The 14,175-nt window shown below is 47.7% G+C and overlaps 1 protein-coding gene across 2 annotated transcripts in view; it reads left to right on the top strand.

Annotated features, from left to right (window-relative positions):
* MDGA1 (MAM domain containing glycosylphosphatidylinositol anchor 1) overlaps positions 1-14,175 on the top strand; it is a 157,345-nt gene that overhangs the window by 33,216 nt on the left and 109,954 nt on the right. The gene's annotated exons all lie outside the window — the stretch shown is intronic.

The following is a 14,175-nucleotide window of genomic DNA, read 5'->3' as shown; positions in this document are numbered from 1 at the left end:
ATCTTGTGGGACAAACACTGGGAGGTAGTTGCAGAGACCCTGCCAGCCCACCAGCCTGGTGGGCTACTGGAGAGCTGTGCTTCTCTGGGGCATAACCAGGTTGGGAGTCTTTCCCCTTTGTGTGCAATTGGAGCAGGCTGAAACTGGAGGCAAAACTAGCTTTTAGAAGGTAAGCCAATTCCTCGCTGGCCGGGCAGTACAGGGGACTGGCTTAACTAGGGGCTGACAGTTCAAGTTTGCACATTGTGGAGGTTCAAGTAAGCCTGTGTTCTCAGAAACCATGCCTCTTTCCCTCTTCACGCCCTTTTTCTGTTAATCGGGAAGCCCACTGTCTGGTTTCATGTTAATCTGCCCATGGGTGTTCTGCAGCAGGGGGGTGTTGAGGTCTCTAAGAAAGGCGGCTGGTCCGAGGCTGTGCTGTCCTTGGGCATTTGCTTTCCTCCTGCCCCCTTCAGAGACCGGGGGGCTGCATTGTGCTCTGTGGGACAGGCTGCTCTGTGCTGTTCCACAAACAGCTGAAGGCCTGGGAGTGCTTTAAATAAAATTGTATTTCTTACTGATATCGAGGGAACATCAAATGGAGCTGAGGATAAGTGACTCTAAAATATGCTGGGGTCTGAGCCTGCCCTTGGCCTTGCCTAAGTAGGCCAAAGCCTTTTCTCTTGCAGAAGAGAGTTGGAGAACAAAAGTCTTTAAAGAGCTTTCCTCTTCAGACACACGTCGGCTTTGAGGCTGGTGCCTGTCAGCATTTCAGTCGCTCAGAGCTTTATTTCCTTAGTGTCAAAGATCATCTTGCTTCCTTTGCAAGGCTGTCAGCTAGACCCCGGCTGCTTTGATAGGGCTGCGTGAGCCCCCCAATCCCCCGTTGAACAAGCTGCTCAGAAATGTTTGCACAAATGCATGATCTCGGGTAGGGAGTTAATCTCTGTCCTTACCCCCTGTGTAGTCAGCCAACTGAGAAATTATTTTAAACACCATCCCATGTGCATTAGTGCTTCCCCAATTTCTTCTGCAAGTCTGCTGTTTCAGACGATCTTTTGACTCTGCACAGATGCAGAGTAATAAATTCATCACGTAGCTTTGTGGAACTTGCGCTCCCAAGTTCGTTACTATCAGTCTCTCACCAGGGAACAGCCAAGCCAGCACCAGCCTGCCTTGGTTCTCCTTGCCTGTGTTTTAGTTGTCATCGGGGTTTTCTTGCAAAACTCTTCACTAGTTCATTTTCCTTTTCCCCTCTTTTCTAGCTCTTCTTCCCTCGAACAGATTGTTTGAGCTGCTGCAGCTGTTTGTCAGAACGAACTCCATCAGTGTAGCCGGGACGTGGCCATGCCAGAGCAAAGTTCATATCGCAGGGGTTGGGGGACGCTTCTGAGACCAACCCCCGGCCCTTGGGGTTGAGGAGAGCTCTCTGTAGTAGTGGCCCAAAGTTCAATCCATTTGCAGGAGCAGCCTCGCAGCGCTGTGTTAGTTAACCACACGCACACCCGGAGAGCGGCCCTATCTTACCGAGAACGGCTGCAGCTGGAAGGGAGACTGCACAAGGCAAAGCGGGTAACAGCGCTGCAGAGGCTGAAAACACGCTTGTGTTTTATTGCCTCTGAAAACTCCTGGACATGCATCTTGTCCACTGTGCATTTACTCCCCCATCACTTTCTAATTCTCCTGAGCAACAATAAACAGAATATTGGGCTGAGGAGTGCATGCCCAGGAGAGGCAGTGTGGCCAGATGTGCTGCACAGCTGGAGAGGAGTAGGTGGATAATCTATTAAAGAGAAACAGTGCAAACTGTTTGTTAGGGTGTCAAGAATATTTCGCTGCATGAACAACATGTGGCAGATGCGGAGTGACAGAAAATGTTCCCTATGTGCTGAGCCTTACAGAGGCAGGGAGGGGTTCCCCATGTTCTACCAAAGCAACTGGCAGGGGGTACGTCGAGTCTAAGAGGGCTGTGAAAGATCCTCCTCAAGCATTTGCGTGCACGGGGAAATAAAGTAGCAGTTCCTGCATGCAAATTTCCCCACCTTAAAATGAGTCATAAAAGGATAATGGGCTGACTCTGGTGTGTGCACCACTGCCCTCTCCTGTGTGCATGGGGGGATGCTGCTTGTGAACAAGGCTGTGTTGCACACTCCAGTCACCTCTGGGCTGATGGACTGGTGCTTTGCCCTCTGCCATCATCCTGAGGTCCTTGGGTGCCATTGCACATGGGGACGCCCTTTGTCGTGATGTCCTGCCTGGCAGCTTCAGAGCGCTGACTTCAGTGTTTCATGGAAATACAACCAGCAGCTCTGCCTGTTAAGGATGAACTCAACTTTGCACGTAAACTGGCAATTTCATCTCTTTGTTATGTGTGAAAAAATGCAGCTTACCCTTTACAGATTTACAGTGCTTAGTCGTCACTGGAAGAATGAATTCGCAGAGAATTTGCAAGTCAGTCTATTAATTGGCTTGAATGAAGATAAACTTTTTAAAATAGCCTCAGTAAGGAATTCAGTGTTTGTCAGTCTCTGTCTTTGGAATTAATAATGCAATAGCACAGGCTCTTCAAAGGTGGCATGTAATTAGAATTCACTGAAATCTTATGTCTAGGCTAAATTTGAAGAAAATAGGTTGTAATTAAACTAAGTTATTAACAGTTACTATATCTAATTATTGTGACTATGTGGTTCTGCTCTGGGTCAGATGCGGGGGATCATAATCCCAAACTCAAACCAATCCAGGATTTAAAATGAGCACTAATTAAGAGAGGGGGAATGCGTAGTTGAAACACCCCAAATAATACCAACTCTTTGCAATTGTGATGCCATGCACCAGCAACGTTATGACTAAGATGTATTATTGCCATCGGCTCCAGCTGAGATGAATCTGAGGTTTAAAAATACTGTGTATTTTCCCTCTCATTCTCAACCCTTGACAGAATGAACAGAAGAGATAAATGTGTGTTCCCTTACCCTACTATACCCAGATTTATTTTTTTTCAGGATTTCCTGAATTAGTTATACTTGCCTCAGGGAATAATTGCAAGATTTCTGTGCTGTTTGTAATTCTTCAGTTAGCTGTGTGTACTTCTTCCTTTTAGTTCTGTTTTCACCTGGTTGCAGGTCTTGCTATGACGTATCAGAAGGCTTCCACATCTGCATCGGCACTGCGTTATGCCAGTGGTGGCACTTCTTATAGGGCAGGATTTTTCTTCTGTCCTCTGCCCCTTCTTCCCTTCCCCTCTGCCTTTATTAGGTGAAGAGCAGAAGGGAGAGAAAACAAAGCTGACAGAGATAAATATGCCCTATGAATCAGAGCCTCTGGAAACGCTTCTATGGGTTAGTTACCTTCCTAGCCAGAGTGGGAGACTTGTACAAAATTTCCCTTGAACTGTTCTTTCCCATCCCTAGAAAAATGCCAAGGAACTTGGACGAGAGCATTTTAAATGGCATCTGTCTAGCACTCCTTTGTTGCCTATTTTGCTACAGCTAATTAAAAGAGAAAAGCCTTTTAATATTTAAGCACCATTAACTTGGCTGAATTATTAAATGTCAATTTGCATTATGTGCATAAAAGGATCAATAAACAATGAGTATAAAACAATGGAGGTGGCTGGGGTTAGAGAGATGTCAGCTCCTCTTATCAGAACCAGAGGGAATTGCTCGCTCGTCTGCCAGGTTATGGTTAGTAATTATTGGTACTCAAGAGGGAAAGAGCTAGGGACTTTCTAGGGTTTTGCACACCAAAGGCACTGCAGGGATGTAAAGGATGCTGTCAAGATAAAATATTACTTGGCTAGATTTCCAGGGGTGTCACACAGCCCCTGTTTCCTCAGCTTTGCTGACAATTTGTTGGCGTTCCCTTTCGGTGTTCTCTCTCTTCCTTTGGGGTGGAGTGAAGCTGTCATATTTGCTTCTCCCTCTCTAGGTTGTTTTGCTTGCTGGCGGTAGTTTTCAGTTCCTTGTGCTGGCAAAAAGGGATATGGGAGAAAATCCAGAGGAAAATGGGTTTTCTTGAGTAAATCCTTCAGTGTTGCTCAAGTTTTCTTTCTCCGCTCCCTGTGAATTTGAATTTTTAGTGCTGTGTTAGGCAGCCATGGAGGCTGAAGTTTGGCCTTGCATTGTAAGGCTCTGGACTGGAATTAGGTACGGATTGATCCCTGGCTGTACTTCAGGCTTCCCACCCGATGATGGACAAGCCATTTCATTTCTTTATCTTCCCCAGCTGGCAGTGTGCAGTAGCAGCATCTCCCCACCTACCAGCCCTGCTTGGGGGATACAAGCATCAGCGTTTTGTGAGAGCCTATATGAGAACCCATTTGAGCACAAAGACTTCTTTCCACTGAGAGGCTGTATCACTAGCAGCATCCCTTTAGCACCAGCATCACCCCTGTCTCTAATCCTGCTCTTGCCGGGAGCAGATAAGCACCCGGCAGCAGGGTGCCAAGTCTCAGCTGTCCCTTGGGTCCTTGGCATCTCTTCCAGGGTTGCCAGTGAGGGGTTGTGCTGGGGTTTGTGCCATGGTTGTCTGTCCCCCACCAAGTGGCTTGGAGCTGTGAGCTGATCTCGTGCAGCCACTGTGGTTTCATCCCCTGGGAGGTGACTTTGCTGCCAGGGACCTGGGGTGCCTGTGGGATGGGTACCTCTGTTCACAGAGCTGTGGACAGAGACAAGTCCCTGCTGCCTGCCACTTCTGAGTAGTGAAACTGGATTTTAGATGCTTGAATTAAGGGCAGTATTTGTACTTTTAGCTCTTTTTAACTACGATGAGAACAAAACAGGCTTTTCGGGAAATTTTATGTCAGTATCTTTCTTGTGGCTCTTGTCACCTTCTCCTGCAGTTACTTCCCCTCCATTTCACAATTGAAATAGCCTTTCGCTTTCTGTGGAAGCTGGGTATAGCGACAGGTAAACATGACCATTTGTGAAATCCTTCCTCTCCAGCATGGAGGGAATGTTTGCACTGCCATGGTGATGTGATTGCCCTCACATCCCCAGCTCCCTCCGAGCTGGCTGGCTGGAGTCCTGGAAGAGGTGGAGCTGTGACAGGTGAGAATTTAGCATGGATCAGTGCCTGAGTGTTTACCCAGCTTCTCAGACGGGCTCTGTGATCTGCACCGAGCTCTGTGCCTCTGTAAAAGCTCTTCTGACAATGATGGAGCTTCTTTGGTCACGTGGATGGGGGAGGTCTGCAGGAGAGCTGGGGCACCAGCTAGTCAAAGCCCCAAGTGCCTTGCTTTGCTAACCCCATGGCTGTGCACCCACTTTCTGGGGTGAGCAGCCCTGAGCGTACAACGTCCCCTTTGGTTCTCCATGTAGAGAGAAGTCCTCTCCTCTGGCAGGTCCTCCCTGCCAATCTTCCTGCTCACCAGCCCCAGTTTCCACCTTGGCATTGAAGAATTTGGACCGCAGGGTTTAGCATTTTGAAGGGCACCAGCTGGAGTTCCGTGAAAGTACTCCTCACCCAGTCTGTGTTAGTGTACTCTGATTGCAAACTGGTTTGGGTTTTGTTCTGGTCTATTGTTTTTAATATACTTGGAGTTGGAGCTTGAATCTGTCTCTTTTCCTGTGTTTCCAGGGTAGGGTTTAGCATGTGTCTGTGAGTTTGGTGGAGTCTTCACCAGCAAAGTCTGGAGCATTACCCATGTGCCCTGCCAGCCAGAGAACTCAGTTTGACACCACTACCTCTGCCTTTCCTTATTTTTCATGATTCAGGAGCCACAGCTGCTGCCTGATGTTTTTTTCCCCTTTTGATATGAAAAGGAGCATGTAGTTATTCATTGATTAGAGTCCATGCACCTTTGCTGCTAATCTAGTCTACAGATGATTAACAAATTGACGTTTTTTTTTCTCTCTTTTGAAGGGATGAAGTGTCTGTGTTGTGCTCTCCTTTCATCTCCTATGTTAAATGGTCCAGGAGTGAAAAAACAGCTGAGTTTCAAAGTATGTTGATTTATACATCTGTGCACATGGACCTATGTTGAACAGACACTATTGTACCAAAGTGTCTTAAAGTATAAAGAGGGAAGTGGAACAAGCAGCAGCAATGCTGACTTTGGGAATGAGCTGATCTTTAATTCAGGGTTAAGAGGAGAGAGGTAGAACCCTTGGGATCATTTGAGCAAAGCCCATTTGCCTGCAAAAGTTATTAGCAGCAGATCCTGGGGATGCCACGTGTTGGGCTTTGATACCTGTGCTGACAGGCTGCAGCATGCCTGTGAAAGGCAGTTTTCCTGGTTGAGTGGGGATGTCACCTTCAGTGGCTCCTGTGTGCTGTGACAGAGGAGCAAAAACGGAGAGCAGAAGCATGAGATCATAAGGAGCAGCTGACTTGCATCTCTGTCGGAGCCAGCCTTGGCCCTCCTGTGAACTGGCTGCTCAGAGGCTCCTGGTGATGGGCACACTGAAAGCTGAGGGCACGAGGGCTTACAAAAAAAGCAGGAGGGTCAGCAGGCTTTCTGAATGCCCATAACTGTTCATTCCCCTTCACTGGGTGGTGGGTGCGTGGAGCAGCTGGAGATTGACTCAGGGCACTGAAGACCTGGTGGGAGTTTCCATAAGAAAGCAAGGGATCAAACCTGCCAAGGAGCCTGGTGCTGGCCTGTCTTCTGGGGACTGTTCCTGCAGTGCATTGGCAGGATAAGCCATGTCCAGTTGAGTTCCTGTCTTTGTAGACCTCTTTTTCTCTGGCTGGACCATTTAATTTCTGGGTATTTGACCAGCTGATAAACAAGTCAGTCTGTCAGTGATCTCTAGAATAGAGGATGCCTGATTTTTCCCCCAAGCTGCTTGCCTCATTTGTGTTTTCCCCTAAAATGCTTAGGAGCTTTAAGTAGCAGCCAGGCAAGAAATGGCTTTTTAAGTGCAATGCTTTGAGCACTCAGCTTGGCAGGATCACCTCACCCGAGTATGGCTCTGTGGCTCATTGGGTTTTGCAGCAAGATTTAGAGATACAGCTCAGGCTCTGAAGCTGGCACAGTGAGGAGTTGGTTGGGAAAGATAATCAAGTCTCTTCTGTGGCCATTACGAGGCAGACACGCTTTTTTGTCTTACCTAACCAAAGCTGGAAGCTTCCAGGACAGTATCGCTGAGGCGCAGGCTCTGACTGCTACCATATCTGAAACTCCTAAAGATTTGAAGACAACCGGCTTCACATTGCTGGCGTTGAGTCATCTAGACAAATTCAACTCAGGCATATGAGTTAGGCAGTGATACAAAGTTTATGCCACCACAATGTTGGGTGTGTAACAACTGTAAAAATTGTGCTCTGCTGCTTGACACTGCAGTTAGGTGGACCTATGCAGGAAAAATTTGGGAACATCTAAGAAATCTAGTGAGCTGCTGCAGGCAGTGAAGTTGGGGATTGGGGAGTGACGGGGGGGTCAGTGATGATCTAGTGACTGATACTTTAGTAAAGCACGCAACACCTCTTTAGTTTTAAATTGAACGAAGGTCTCAGGAGCAGGTGTTGCAGTCGCTGGGGGGTGTACCTACTATTCATGACATCTCACATGATTTTGCTGCTGGCATTTTTCTAAAAGAAACAAAATTATAGAGGTGCTTCAAGGAAATGACATTGATTAACCAAAAAGTTATTTTAAGACCATGCAAATCATCTGGCTGAGCTTTGCAAAAGGAAATTCTTTCTGGAGATGCAATCAGGCAGAGATATAAAGACGTAGTCTTGGTCTCTTCCAAGCAAAAAAAAAAAAAATCCCATGCTATTTTAAGTAGCCAAGTTTCATGCTCTGTGATTACTTTCCACAGCTCTGTCATTTCTCTGTGACTTTCCAATTGAAAATTATATTCTTCTCTTCTTGCTCGAGAGTGCTATGGAGTGTTGTGTGGGGTTAGAGACGTGGTTGCTTTGCATATCGGAAGTGGCTGTGTTTCTTCTGTGGGTGGATTGATGTTTGTGTTTTAATCATGATCAATGTACAAATACCAAAGGAGTCAAGAGACATTTTGCTGCTGAAATATAACATGTTCCCTGCCACAAATTTAGGCCAGGAGTATAGTAAACAGTTTTGTGTTTGGTTTTTTTTTTTTTTTGAGTACATGGTTTGGGCTGCAGAGAGAACGCTAATGCATGGGAGCAAAAGAACCTCCGTGGAGGTCTGTCTTGCTCAGGGTTGTAACTGTTAAGATCAGCATGCAGAGAGGTCTACCTGATGGTTTTTGCTTTAGGACAGCCTTGTGGTAGCGCAGAGCTGCCCAGGCAGCATGCTGTGTTGGAAGAGTCGACAGGAAGAGCCTGGCCAAGAGAGAAATCCAAGGAGTGGGAGGAAACCGATGGATGCTCTTTGCTCCTCAGCTATCCCTGGGGGCTTCTGCATTGCCTCCCTCTTGCTATGGGACTAGCCTTGGCCTTGTCTTAGAAGTTGGAGCCTAATCAGGCTAAACTGTACCAGGCAGCTCGAGCTGGGGAAGGTCCCTGCAGGGGCTGTGCACCCTTGGCCATTGTGCTGGGCAAAGAGGCTGGGAGGGACTGGAGTGCAGGGGAGGAGACCCCCAAGCAAGCAGCCAGGGAACATGTTCAGAAGGTGAGGGTGGTGGGGGTTCCCCTGGGCAGGCTGTGCAAAGATGTCCAGTGCCTGAGCTGGATTACGCCCACCCACTGCCATCTCTGCTCCCTCTGCTGTTGTGCTGGCCTTAACTGCCGATAGTACGGGCAGTCTTTCTTCAGCCATTAATACACTATTGATCCACAGTCCTGCTGACAGTGTTAATGGACACTGATTGTGTATTATTATTTCCATAATCGTCCTCAAGCTGGAGTGAATTTTCCTGTTCGAATGGCCCATCAATATCATGCCCTGCATTGTGGGCTGGAGCTAGCCTGGTTAATTTGTTTTGTCGAAAGTTTCAGCAAAGCCTGTGGTCTTCATCCACAGCAGAGCGATCAATGAGACCAGCTGAATAGTGATGGAGCACACAACAAGGCAGCTGCCATCCCCTCCCAGAGTGGGTATGAGCAGGGAGTTTTGTTTGACCGTCAGGGTGCTGCCTCTGCAGACCCTTCCCATCCTACTAGACCTTCCTTGCTCCTGCTGAGTGTTACTAGCACATCTCCCGCCTTTACGTGTGTACTGGCTTCTCTTTCTGCTCTGCTAAGGGGACATGACCCCTTCCTCAAAGGTCTTTGTGTCTGCATGCCCCTGCTGTTCAAGCAGTTGTGCATGGCATGAACAGATGGGGTAAAATGCTAACTAAAGCAGTGGCTTGAAGACATGAGATGCTCCCTGGGTGCTTTGCCATGCAGGGTCGGTAACTAATCTTGCTGCAGGCAATTCCACCCGTGGGCAGGCGGTTACTGAGAGTGGCTGTTCAGCAAGGAATGCCACTTGCGGATTTCCATAATGAAATGCTAGTTTGACACCATGTGCTCCATAAACACTGTATTTTTCCCATTTCTGGGAACTCCCTTCAAGCCACTTGCTCAGGACTGGAAGGCTGAGGGAAAGACACAGGCAGGTTCTTGAGAGGCTTAAGCAGCAGATTAGCAGCTGGTGCCCCCACCTCTTGCTCCCATGTAACTGAGCGAGGTGAGTCTAAGGAGCCTGTGGACAGGGATGGGGAAGGACCCTGGCTCCTTTGCCTAGCTTATGTGCAGAAGAGGCTGAAATACAATGACAGCAGATGTATGGGAGGGCATCGGCTCGCAAAGCAGGGTGGTAGTTTAAGCCTGAGGAAGAGGGAAGGCTCCAGGTGCAGCTTCCCTCTGTTCCCACCCTGCAGGAAGGTGGTAGCGCAGGGGGGTGGATTCAGTGTCCCTGTGTGTGTAGCTGCAGGTATTGGGCCAGCAGCTTTGGAGATGAATGGGCTTCACCCTTGAGACCATCTGCAGGGCACGTGCAGGTGGCAGAGGTGGTGGTGGGGCCGTCTAACAGTGATGGCTGGTGTTAGCCTGCTGGGAAGGCTGCAGTGAAGTGCAGTTGATGCTGTGCTGCAAAAGGGGTGAGCAGCCCCTGTGTCAGCCCTGCTGACTGTGACTGAGGGAGTGTCCGTGCAGTAGCTGTCACTCACCACCCTCTCTGTGAGCGGAGTTGTCATCATTGCCATTGTAGCAATGGGATCTCAGGCTCAAAAAGATGAGTGGCTAGACCTGTGAACCAAATACGGATTACTCAGTTCTCTCCAAAAGACCATTTCTCTCTCCTTTTCTGCATTTTAATCATATTAGCAACCTTTAAGCACCAAGAGTCTCATAAACTTTCCAGATTATGGTAATAATAACATCGTACAGTACACTGCACTGGGAATAAAGTTATTTTACCCACTCCAATTTCCTTTTGTTTTAATGTGAAATATATCAAGTGAAAGCGTAGCAGGAAATCTCAGTGCAGAGGCCAAACGCATTGCAAGCCAGCCCTTTCCCAAGGAAGGACCTAAAGCTGCAGGTTCAGAGTCTGATTTTTTTGCCTTGTAAAACATCTGGCACTCAATATTTGGCTGGCCTCGTTTCTCTGGAGGGTTTTGTATTGGGAGCCTTCCCTAAGCTGATCTCTTACCTGGACGTGGAATGGAAGCGATGATGCATCTGCCCCTCAAAATGTTGGGAAAAAGGGTGAGGAACAACCCGTCCCCTCCTCCCCCGTAGAGGTCATCAGAGGTCTTCCTTGGACCTCTGCCTTGGGGTTTGTCAGCCTGAGGAGAGGGACTCTGCCCCAGCAGGACTTAACAGGGCAGGTTGTATCTGTGCAAGAGTTGTTCTTCGTGGAGCACTGCTGGGAATGGCTGAGATTACTGCTCCGTCTCCAGCACCTGGCCTCCTGCTCCAGCCTTTCTTTCCCCTCCTAAGGGGGCCTTCTGTGAAACTGTTTACCCTGACAGGCATGATCCTGCCATCCTGTCGTGCTGGCAGCGTGCAAACAGTCAGCAAGCTGAAATCCTCCAGGAGACCTGGGATGATGTCAAACAATAATGTATTCTTTCTGTTCAAGCACATTAAAAGTGCAATTAATCCTCACAATCTCTCTGCCCATCTGTAATACGGCATGAGGTGACTTTCCCAGCTTCTGTGTGCTGTGGCAGGCTGAGCTTGGAACAGAGACCTTCCTGAGTCTCATCTTGTGATTTAATGCAATCCTATAAGAGCTGGATTGCGTTGTTGCTCAGCCCCCACCGCTTCACTAATGTCAAGTTGTAACCAAAGGCAAAGTTTCTCAGACTCTTATGCCATCTATCTGAGTGCTTTTCTTTCCAAGACAACCCCAGGCTTTCTAAGCTCCCTTTTGAGAGATCTGGGTTTGTGTGGCGTTTAAGACATGAAAAAATGGTTGTTGTTCTGTTGGGAACCTGGTGCTGTAATAGCAAGAGAGATGTTACAGCTTAAGCAGTGGGGGATTCACTTAAAGTGATGCTCCTTTCCAATGAATATAGCTGAAAGATTTAGTGATGGTAACACAAACAAGTTAAGACACCTATGAACAAAGCTGGATGTGCGCACCCTTGCTTGTAAGCTTCATTACAGTTCAGAGAGAACTTTGGAGAAGGGGATAAAATTATTGAAGGACACAGGGTTTATCCCTAGAGTTGTCATTTTGCTGTAGACTAGTGCCATAGAATGCTTTGTAGTGCCAAAAAAGGATTAGTTGAAATGTTTCTATCAAACTCAGAGAGACACCAGCAAATTACCACAAGGTATTTTGGCACCAGAATAGTTGCACAGACCCCCTCTAATCTTGTATTACTGTACCTAATGATTTTGCTGTGGAAATTCCCCATGTGGAACTGCCTTTAGGCAAGTGGCAGGAAAGAGTTACACGGGCCGGGTGACATGGAAGTGGGGTGGCCAAAGGGAAAAGAGTGGAAGTTGAAAGAGTTGCATGTATACCATGTGGAATACAGCAGTGCAACCTAAGGAAACATTTAACTGGGAACTAGAGCTGCAGATAAATATTCTGATTCTCCATGGGGTTGCTGGATGTGAGTTTTTGCAGCAAGGTCATTTTTGCAAAGGCAGAATAGAGCCACCAGCTGGCAAATGCAGCCTAGAGAGTGTGAAGAGGGGTTACCAGAGCTTTGCTGCTGCAGAGTGCCAGGACCCCACTGAAATACAGGCAGCACAGGTCAGGGATGGGGGGGGATATGGTACAGGATGGGAAGGGACAGGGTCTCTCTTTTAATCGTAGGGCAGGGATTCTTCAGCATCACAGCCTGGGGCTCGGCACTTTAGGTGATGCTCTGCAGTGCACATGTGGTTAAAGGTGTGATGGCAGGTCTGCAGAGGAGCGATCTGAGGGCTGAAACAGCACCAGAGACTGTCATTTGGATTAAGATATACTGGCAAAGGTTATATAGGCTTCTGAATTACTCCTCTGCCACTGTTCGCTTGACAAGCATCCATGATGTCTTTTCCTGGTAAGTCACTATTTTACTTAGTGTATTTACATATCAGTACGCATATCCATACATGTATGTATATACAAACACACAGATGTATATAAGCACATCTATAGGTTTCTGCTTTTTCCTGGATTCAACAAGACTCTTCTGCCATCCAGGCAGGGGAAGGTCACTCATCTGCTCAGTCATATCAGTGAAGGTTTGACAGTTGGTTTCAGCGTTCCGTGGTGCTCGAGCCACGGCCAGCACATTCCTGGGAGCCCTGCAGAGGGGGAAGATAGGAGAGGCTGAGGGATTCATCTGGGTTTGTGACATCATATTATTCAAATACACATGTTGCTCCTATTAGTCAATGGTTTGGATAGTAATAATGTTTTCAACAAAGTGCCACCATGCTGGAAAGGCAGAAGAGATGGAAAAAGAAGAGGTAGCTTGCTGTATGTGCAGTGCTGCTGCCTGGGTGCTGAGCGGCTGTGGCAAGGCTGTGGAGCTCTGGCGGCACCACTAGCCCCATGTCCACCCATGTGTCACTGCTGCATGGTCAGTGCATTGTGGTGACACCAGTTTATAAAGACTGACCTCAAAGGCAGATCCTCTCCAGTGCCGGAGCTCAGCTTGCCCTAGGTCTGTGCTGCTGGTGGGTTAAACCAGCGTGAATCTGAGCACTTCCCTTGCCCAGGTGATTAGATATAGAACATTTTGGTTATGCCAAATGAATGGAAAAAAAAAAAAAAGTGGTCTTTGAAGCTCAACTAACCTTGAGGAAAAAGTGGATGCTCAGTTCAGCTTTAACAGGTTGTGCAAAATCCACGCTTGTTTCAGAAGGCTCGCCAAGGCTCATTGCTTTGACTTCCTTGATCATCTCTTCAGTGGTTTGTTTGTTTGTGTTGTATTTCACTAATGGGAGCTCGGGCTGTGACTCCAGTCACCTGGAAGCATTGTAGTAAGGTGGGGAAGTATCCTGGGGGACTGTCACTGAGGCACTAATTCTTAGACACATTTGTGGGTTTCTCTTCCTTGAAGTGCAGCTGAAGTTTTTCCACTCAAACAAGCACAGGTGTCCTCTTGGGCTGTGCAGGTACCTTGAGTACATCTCAGCTGCTTCAGTGACCACACAAACACTTTTGGAGTAGGGAGCAGAGGGCTCTGCACAGAACTCCAGAGCTGAGGCTTTTTTCTTTATAAAAACCTGTTCTCCGAGAGCTTGTCTCTCTCTGCTGCTCATCAGGGCTACAGTGGGACAAAGCTGCTGTTTGGGATCATGACGTTTTTAAACTTTGTTCTGGGAACTTTCTTTCCACGTATTTTTCCACTACACTGTTCTTTTGTTGTCCTGGCCAGACTGGCAGTAACTGGTCTTCACTTGGAGCCTTAACTGGAGAGATCCCTGGAGATTACAAGTCCTGCAGAGGCTGTTTCCTGCGGCTCATGGCTGAGACAGGTTGCTGTGTAATTTGGGAAAGACTTGTTTTTCCTGCAGTGCTTGCTGTGCCTGCTCTAGGGACGTGCACGGAAAGCTGTACAGATCTTGAAGGCCCTTTCTGACTCTGCTTGGTAATTATCCCAGCCCCCTGCAAGGTAAATCATAGTAATCAGGCCTGGATTGGATAGGTGTAGAGCACTTGCGATTTGACCAGGTTCTTGCTTTAACCACTTGCCTCTCTGGGAGAGAAGAGAACAGGGAATTTTTGGTACTCAGCCCATGCAGGTGGGTACCCTCAGAAAGCTGCATATTCTGCTTTTCAGTGCCTAGAGCTGCGCATCCTAACAGGACCAAAAGTTTTAAAATAGCAGTTGATACCAGCTGCCTGGGGGATGGGGAAAATTGCTCTATTTTCTACCTCCTGAG

This window comes from Falco rusticolus, chromosome 12, assembly GCF_015220075.1.
Source record: "Falco rusticolus isolate bFalRus1 chromosome 12, bFalRus1.pri, whole genome shotgun sequence".
NCBI classification, from domain to species: domain Eukaryota; kingdom Metazoa; phylum Chordata; class Aves; order Falconiformes; family Falconidae; genus Falco; species Falco rusticolus.
The sequence above is the reverse complement of the archived record's forward strand: the minus strand, read 5'-3'. Positions and strand labels throughout refer to the sequence as shown.